Below are 9,833 nucleotides of genomic sequence, written 5' to 3'. Positions count from 1 at the left end.
TCTAGGGTTAATTTAGCATGGCCAATCAACCTAACCCGCACATTTTTGGAGTGTGGGAGGAAACCGGAACACCCAGAGGAAACCTATGCAAACACGGAGAATATGCAAACTCCATATGGATAGTGATCCGAGGCCAGAATTGAACCTGGGTCCCTGGCGCTTCGAGGCAGCAGTGCTAACCACTGTGCCATCATGCCACCCTTTAAATCGTCAGAATTGTTTAAAATGACTGGTTTGGCTACAGCAAAAGCATTCAACTCCCCTGCTAAGCATGTGGATCCTTTCAGCCTTTTGGCAGGTTTAGCGCGTTTTTCTGTTGGCTTTTTGGTGGGTGGAATTCCTGAATCCGGGCCTACCTACAGAATTGACCCCTCCCAAGCCTTGATGTCAGCCCAAATTTCACCCTAAGTCTTTTGTTGCAACTCCGTCAGCAGCTCTGAAGTTGAATTATCTATGGTTTGTGAAAGACCCAAGAGCGAGTTGTCGAACCCGCCGATCATGATGTGATCGCTAGTAAGCCCGGGTTTGGAGGCTCTGTAACTTCAAATACTGGGGAACTGATATAAATTGTTGATAGTGGAATCAGTGGATGTGTGCGAGTTCCTCTGGTCAAATTTTGCACCTTCGATAGCTACATGATTTTTAGGACTGAAGTACTTATCAAGGCCACCATAACTTCTGCAAATGATGCCAAGCTTTCTTCTACACCTCGCTGGCTCGGGACCTCCTTAGTTATGGCCCCTATTGCGCATAAAAGTGTACAGTCCTGGTGTTTGAGGAATTTGATTTGATTTATTATTGTCACATGTATTGGGATACAGTGAAAAGTATTGTTTCTTGCGCGCTATACAGACAAAACATACCGTTCATAGAGTGCACAGGGGAGAAGGAAAGGGGATGGTGCAGAATATAGTGTTACAGTCATGCATGTAGCCCCAAAGACATTTAGTACCTTTCAAAATGCTTCTTGTAGAGTTCCCATTGTTGTCCTTGCTGTTAACCTTTGACGTGGTGGAAAAGTTGTAGAAGAGATAGCGGTTGTTCAGTGGCTATCAACATCGTGTGTCTGTCATAGTCCGTTCACAGTGGTATTTTTTTTGGGTCTGATCTTCGTCACTGAGAAGTCAATTTTCTTCTTTCACCAGTTGTCATTTGAGGGTTGCCGATCTATGGCCACAGTTTGCTAGACTGCGGCCTCCAGTGTTGGTACCATGTTTTACAGAGGTTTTAATTGGGCTACAAGTGACTTGAGATAGGCAATATAGTTTTTCTAAAATTATTTACAAGAAATCATAATAAGCACATAATATTCAGGACACAGACTGGTCTGTGTTTGTTCTCTTGGACATCTGATTATTCATGTCGCAGTTACATCATTAATATCATCGTGGTCTCATTAAAATAACCAATAACCTATTAGTCTGGGCAACACAGTTTAGGGAGGTTTTAGAGTGCAGGAGAGATTCACTGGAATGGAATCAGGGATGAGGGATTTCAGTTATGTGGAAAGACTGAAAAAGATGGGTTGTTCTCCTTTTAGCAGAAAAGGTCACAAGTAGATTTCATTGAAAAATGTGTCCAAAATCATGAATGGTTATCACAAGATTAAATAAGGAGAAACCATTTCTACTAACCAGAGGTCCCAGATTTAAAGATGGCAAATGAACTGAGGTCAAATGAGGAAACGTATTTTTTTACATAAACACAGTGAGTAGAGAGGAATTTAAAAATATATATTTCATGGGATGTGAGCAATTGTAGCAAAGATGTTGCTCATCCCCAATACCCTTAACAAAGTGTTGGTGAGCTGCTTTCTTGAATGGCTGCAGTCTGGTATCACCCTCTCCCCTTTAGGACTTCTTAAACGTGCTGGTTCAAAAAGCTCTATTGGATGCACTTTAAGAATTCCACCCCGACTTTGCCTTTCACACTTGGCCTATCCCAGTTAATGTTGGGGAAGTTGAAATCCCCTACTATTATTATCTTATTATTTTTTACACTCAGATTTCCCAACAAATCTGTTCTTTTATCTCTTCCTAACTGTTTTGGGGCCAAAACTTGATTGCCCCATTTGTTTTTAAGTTCCATCCATACAGCTTCAATTGAAAAGTTTGCTAAGATATCATCCCTCTTCACTGCAGTAATTGACCCCTTGATCAATAATGCGACACTACCTCCTCTTTTACACCCTTCTGTCTCGCCTGAGGATTCCATACCCTGGAATATTGAGCTGCCATTGCTGTCCCTCCCTCAACCATATCTCTATAACAGGGTTCTCCAAACTATGGCCTGCGGCGGGCCACATCCGGCCCACAGCGGGCCACATCCGGCCTGCAGTTTGAAGACTGCTGAATGACGTCATTGCGTTTACCGTGTTCTGAATTCCAACCCACAATTACTGTTGGACGACATTTATCATAAAGATCCCAGGATTCTCACTGAGCAGGAATACTTTGTTGGGATACATATAGCTAACCTAAATGACCAACACGGATAGAGACAAGTAACATTTCGCACTAATGATTACTGTTGTTTAACAAAAGACGTTGGAGCGGTCTCCAAACTGCGGGCTGGATGTGGCCCGCTGCAGGCCAGATGTGGCCCGCGGGCCATAGTTTGGAGACCCCTGCTCTATAATATCAGACTCCCATGTGTTAAAATACCAACCAGCCTTATCATTTCCCTTGTGCCTTAACATGTCTGTCTTAGTTCTGCCTTCCAGACTGACTTGGGTTTTCTTCCATATTTGGCTGTGCCTCACAACCTACTGCACCTCCACTCCATAATCCATCTCCATCAAATCAGTTTAACGCCCCCGTCCCTTGGAGCACTGGCAAACCTCCCCCAAGTATGCTGGCCCTGTTCTGGTTCAGGTGCAACCCATCCGACTTGTACAGGTCTCACCTTCCCCAGAAACGGACCCAGTGATCCAGAAAACTAAAACCTTCCCTCCTGCACCATCTCTTCAACCATACATTCATCTGATCTATCCTCCTATTCCTATACTCACCAGCAAACCACAGCAGGAGTAATCCAGTGGTTGCAACCATTGAGGTCCTGCTTTTCAATCTTCTACCTAGCTCCCTAAATTCTTGCTGCAGGACATCATCCTTTTTAGCGATGTCGGTGGAACCAATGTGAAGCATGATCTTTGACTGCTCCTCCTCCCCCGACAGAAGGTCTTATAGATGTTCAGTGACCTCCATGACCCTGGCACCAGTGGGGGCAACACACCATCCATGTGTCACATCTGTGGCCACAGAGACACCTGTCTGCACCCTTTACTATTAAGTCTCCCACCACCATTGCTCTTCCATTTTTACTCCTCCCCAGTTATGCAGCTGAGCCACCCACAGTGCCATGAACTTGGCTCTGGCTGCACTCCCTAGAGGAACTGTCACTCTCACCATTTTCCAATCACAGAAAAATGGTTCTTGAGTGAGATGCACTCAGGGGCTTTCCTGACTACCCGCCTGTCCCTCTTCTTCTGAACAGTGGTCACTCATTACCTTTCTGACTGCATTTCCTTCAGCTGTGGGATGACCACACCTTAAAACATGCTATGAACCTGTCAGATTTGCAGATACACCATTATGCCTCCAGCCAATGCTCAAGTTCCAAAACCCAGCTCTCAAACTGGTCAAACCTGTGGCACTTCCCTCCAGAATGCAAGGAGTGTCGAAGAATTCCCACATGCTGCAGGTCATGCAAAACATGGGACTGAGCCCTCCAGTCAGATAAAATATTCTTAAACTATTTGGCATAAATTTAATGTAAGGTCTTAACTATATTAGGTGTTGTGAGTTGTAAACAAAAATAAAAAGAGGTGGTTTCCACATGTAGAACATAGAACATAGAAAGCCACAGCACAAACAGGCCCTTCGGCCCACAAGTTGCGCTGATCATATCCCTACCTCTAGGCCTATCTATATCCCTCAATCCCATTAAATCCCATGTACTCATCCAGAAGTCTCTTAAAAGACCCCAACGAGTTTGCCTCCGCCACCACCGACGTCAGCCGATTCCACTCACCCACCACCCTCTGAGTGAAAAACTTACCCCTGACATCTCCTCTGTACCTACCCCCCAGCACCTTAAACCTGTGTCCTCTCGTAGCAACCATTTCAGCCCTTGGAAATAGCCTCTGAGAGTCTACCCTATCCAGACCTCTCAACATCTTGTAAACCTCTATCAGGTCACCTCTCATCCTTCGTCTCTCCAGGGAGAAGAGACCAAGCTCCCTCAACCTATCCTCATAAGGCATGCCCCCCAATCCAGGCAACATCCTTGTAAATCTCCTCTGCACCCTTTCAATGGCTTCAACATCTTTCCTGTAATGAGGTGACCAGAACTGCGCGCAGTACTCCAAGTGGGGTCTAACCAGGGTCCTATAAAGCTGCAGCATTATCTCCCGACTCCTAAACTCAATCCCTCGATTAATGAAGGCTAGTACGCCGTACGCCTTCTTGACCGCATCCTCCACCTGCGAGGCTGATTTAAGAGTCCTATGGACCCGGACCCCAAGGTCCTTCTGATCCTCTACACTGCTAAGAATGGTACCCTTCATATTATACTGCTGCTTCATCCCATTGGATCTGCCAAAATGGATCACTACACACTTATCCGGGTTGAAGTCCATCTGCCACTTCTCCGCCCAGTCTTGCATTCTATCTATGTCTCGCTGCAACTTCTGACATCCCTCCAAACTATCCACAACACCACCTACCTTGGTGTCGTCAGCAAACTTACCAACCCATCCCTCCACTTCCTCATCCAGGTCATTTATGAAAATGACAAACAGCAAGGGTCCCAGAACAGATCCCTGGGGCACTCCACTGGTCACTGACCTCCATGCAGAGAAAGACCCCTCCACAGCCACTCTCTGCCTTCTGCAGGCAATCCAGTTCTGGATCCACAAGGCAACAGCCCCTTGGATCCCATGCCCTCTCACTTTCTCAAGAAGTCTTGCATGGGGGACCTTATCGAACGCCTTGCTGAAGTCCATATAGACCACATCCACCGCTCTTCCTTCGTCAATGTGTTTGGTCACATTTTCAAAGAACTCAACCAGGCTCGTAAGGCACGACCTGCCCTTGACAAAGCCGTGCTGACTACTTTTGATCATACTAAACTTCTCTAGATGATCATAAATCCTGTCTCTCAGGATCCTCTCCATCAACTTACCAACCACTGAGGTTAGACTCACCGGTCGGTAATTTCCCGGGCTGTCCCTGTTCCCTTTCTTGAAAATAGGGACCACATCTGCAATCCTCCAATCCTCCGGAACCTCTCCCGTCTCCATCGACGATGCAAAGATCATCGCCAAAGGCTCCGCAATCTCCTCCCTCGCCTCCCACAGTAACCTGGGGTACATCCCATCCGGTCCCGGCGACTTACCAACCTTGATGCCATTCAATAGTTCCAACACATCCTCTTTCTTTATGTCCACATGCTCGATCCTTTCTGTCCACCGCAAACCAGCAGTACAACCACCCAGATCCCTTTCCACCGTGAATACCGAGGTAAAGTATTCATTAAGCACCTCCGCCATTTCTAACGGTTCCGCACAAACTTTTCCCCCTTCACCTTTTAAGGGTCCTATGCCTTCACATCTCATCCTTTTACTCTTGACATATTTGTAGAAAGCCTTGGGATTCTCCTTAATCTTACCCGCCAAGGTCTTCTCATGACCCCTTCTCGCTCTCCTAATTTCCTTCTTAAGCTCCTTCCTACATCCCGTATACTCCTCTAAATCCTTAACACCTCCTAGCTCTCTGAACCTTCTGTACGCCTCTCTTTTCTTATTCACCAGGTTCATCACAACCTTCGTGCACCACGGTTCCCGTACCCTACCAACACCCCCCTGTCTCATCGGAACGTTGTCATGCAGAGCTCCAGACAAACATTCCTTGAAAATCCTCCACTTTCCTTCGGTACTTTTCCCCAAGAATGCCTCCTTCCAATTTACCCGTCTAATTTCCTTCCTGATGACACTGTATTTCCCTTTACTCCAGAGAAACACTTTCCTAGCCTGCCTGATCCTATCTCTTTCCAATGCTATCATGAAGGAGATAGAATTATGATCACTATCCCCAAGATGCTCACCCACCGAGAGATCCTCCACCTGTCCAGGTTCATTAGCCAGCACCAGATCAAGTACAGCCTCTCCTCTAGTAGGCTTATCCACATACTGTGTCAGGAAACTCTCCTGGACACACCTAACAAACTCCTCTCCATCCAAACCCCAAGCCCTAGGGATATTCCAATCTATGTTTGGGAAATTAAAATCTCCCATCACGACAACTCTGTTATTCCTACATCTCGGACTTTCCGCAGCAAACTACCCAGCCTTCAGGAGAACAGTGACCAAGACACCGCACAACCCTGCCACAGCAACCTCTGCAAGACGTGCCGGATCATCGACACAGATGCCATCATCTCACGTGAGAACACCATCCACCAGGTACACGGTACATACTCTTGCAGCTCGGCCAACGTTGTCTACCTGATACGCTGCAAGAAAGGATGTCCTGAGGCATGGTACATTGGGGAAACTATGCAGACGCTGCGACAACGGATGAATGAACACCGCTCGACAATCACCAGGCAAGACTGTTCTCTTCCTGTTGGGGAGCACTTCAGCGGTCACGGGCATTCGGCCTCTGATATTCGGGTAAGCGTTCTCCAAGGCGGCCTTCGCGACACACGACAGCGCAGAGTCGCTGAGCAGAAACTGATAGCCAAGTTCCGCACACACAAGGACGGCCTCAACCGGGATATTGGGTTTATGTCACACTATTTGTAACTCCCACAGTTGCGTGGACCTGCAGAGTTTCACTGGCTGTCTTGTCTGGAGACAATACACATCTTTTTAGCCTGTCTTGATGCTCTCTCCACTCCCATTGTTTTGTTTCTTAAAGACTGGATTAGTTGTAAGTATTCGCATTCCAACCATTATTCATGTAAATTGAGTCTGTGTCTTTATAAGTTCTGTTTGTGAACAGAATTCCCACTCACCTGAAGAAGGGGCTCAGAGCCTCGAAAGCTTGTGTGGCTTTTGCTACCAAATAAACCTGTTGGACTTTAACCTGGTGTTGTTAAACTTCTTACTGTGTTTACCCCAGTCCAACGCCGGCATCTCCACATCATTCCTACATCTCTCCAGGATCTGTTTCCCCATCTGCTCCTCAACATCTCTGTTACTATTGGGCGGCCTATAGAAAACACCCAGCAAAGTTACCGACCCCTTCCTGTTCCTAACCTCCACCCACAGAGACTCCGTAGTCAATCCCTCCACGGCGTCCACCTTCTCTACAGCCGTGACACTATCCCTGATCAACAGTGCCACTCCCCCCCCTCTCTTGCCTCCCTCCCTGTCCTTCCTGAAACATCTAAAACCCGGCACCTGAAGCACCCAGTCCTGTCCCTGAGACATCCAAGTCTCCGTAATGGCCACCACATCACAATTCGAAGCAGCAATCCACGCTCTAAGCTCATCCACTTTATTCACTACACTCCTGGCATTAAAATAGACACATCTCAGACCTTCAGCCTGAGCACTTCCCTTCTCCATCACTCGTCTAACCTCCCTCTTACCCTGTCTACATTCCTTATCTATTTGCGAGCTAACCTCCTCGCTCTCAGTCCCCTCATTTCGATTCCCTCCCCCCAACCTTTCTAGTTTAAAGTCTCTCCAGTAGCCTTAGCCAACCTTCCCGCCAGGATATTGGTCCCCCTGGGATTCAAGTGCCACCCGTCTTTTTTAAACAGGTCACACCTGCCCCTAAAGAGGTCCCAATGATCCAAGTACCCAAATCCTTGTCCCTTGCTCCAGTCCCTCAGCCACGCATTCATTCTCCACCGATTCCTGTTCTCACTCTCCCGCAGCACAGGCAGCAATCCCGAGATTACTACCTTTGCATTCCTCTTTCTCAGCTGTCTACCTAACTCCCTATATTCTCTTTTCATGACCCCTTCCCTCTTCCTACCTATGTCAGCAGTACCTATATGCATCACGACCTTCGGCTCCTCTCCCTCCCCCTTCAGGATTTCTGGGACTCGACCAGAGACATCCCGGACCCCTGCACCAGGGAGGCAAACCATCATCCGAGAGTCCCGTCTGTGTCCGCAAAAACGCCTATCTGACCCCCTCACCGTAGAGTCCCCAATTAGCACTACCCTCCTTTCCTTACCCTTTTGCACTACTGGGCCAGGCTCAGCTCCAGAGACACTGCCACCGCTGCTTCCCCCAGGTGGGCTGTCCTCCCCAGTAGTACTCAGACAGGAGTACTTATTATTAAGGGGCACATCCACCAGGGTGCTCACCATCAACCGAGCTTTCTCCTTCCTCACTGTTACCCAGTTACCCTCCTCCCGTGGTCCCGGTGTGACCACCTGCCGATAGCTCCTGTCAATGACCTCCTCACTATCCCTAACCCGGCGAAGGTCCTCGAGCTGCAATTCCAGTTCCCTAACATGGTCCCTTAGGAACCGCAGCTCAACACACCCAGCACAGATATGGTCGTCCAGGAGGCTAGGAGCCTCCAGGACCTCCCACATCCTACATTGGGAACAACATACTGGCCTCACACTCATAATTGCCCTTTTAAACACACAGGGAAAAAAAAGTGAATGAAAATTTTAAACTTATCTTTCCTCCTCCTGTTTTCTCCAAAGCCCTGCTCTCACTGGGTCTTTTTTTTTAGGTTAGAGGAGGAGGGAGGGTGGGATACTCTACAAGTGTAGAGTATCGGGATTCCTCTCTGTTCCAATTTATTGGGGAAAAAAAAATCTCTCTCTCCCAGACCTCCCTGCGCGACCACTTCCGGGTTTAGATATTTAAAAAAAAAACCCGCGAAAAAGTAAGTTAAAAAATAAAAGCGCTTACCCACAGCACTCCTCTCGCGAATCTCTCCCTCTCTGCTGTACTTCCAAGAAGCAATGAGGCCGATTCACTGAGGTGAGTAACTTTTAAAAAATCTCTCCCTCCCAGACCTCCCTGCGCGACCACTTCCGGGTTTAGATATTTTTTTTAAAAACCCGCGAAAAAGTAAGTTAAAAAATAAAAGCGCTTACCCGCAGCACTCCTCTCGCGAATCTCTCCCTCTCTGCTGTACTTCCAAGAAGCAATGAGGCCGATTCACTGAGGTGAGTAACTTTTAAAAAATCTCTCCCTCCCAAACCTCCCTGTGCGACCACTTCCGGGTTTAGATATTTAAAAAAAAACCCGCGAAAAAGTAAGTTAAAAAATAAAAGCGCTTACCCGCAGCACTCCTCTCGCGAATCTCTCCCTCTCTGCTGTACTTCCAAGAAGCAATGTAGATTCACAATAACAATAAATTTATTGTAGGAGCTGCTGCCTGTGCAGAGTAGAAAATGAAACTAAACAGGAACCTGTGAAACACCCCAATTATATCACCATCAAATCATGTGATTAGCTCTTAAAGGAATCATGCAAACACCAAAATATATAATATACCTCCCTTCCTTCTGTGGTCATGGCAACAAATTACTGCGATGTTGTACATAGGATCCAAAATACTTGAGACAGAGTACTGTGCATCATTAATCATTATATCCAGATCCTACTCCCGCCTACTAATGGAAACATCTTTCTCACATCCACTCTATCCAGGTCTTTCAGTATTCTGTAAGTTTCAATGAGATCATCCCTCATCCTTCTAAACTCCAAGTACAGACCCAGCGTCCTCATATGTCAAGCTTTTCATTTCTGGGATCATTCTTGTGAACTTCCTCTGGACCCTCTCCAAAGCCAGTGTTCCTTAGATACGGGGCCCAAAATTGCTCACAATACTTCAAATGTGATCTGAACA

The sequence above is a fragment of the Mustelus asterias genome, chromosome 11 (genome assembly GCF_964213995.1).
Source record: "Mustelus asterias chromosome 11, sMusAst1.hap1.1, whole genome shotgun sequence".
Taxonomy (NCBI): domain Eukaryota; kingdom Metazoa; phylum Chordata; class Chondrichthyes; order Carcharhiniformes; family Triakidae; genus Mustelus; species Mustelus asterias.
Note: the sequence above shows the minus strand (reverse complement) of the source record.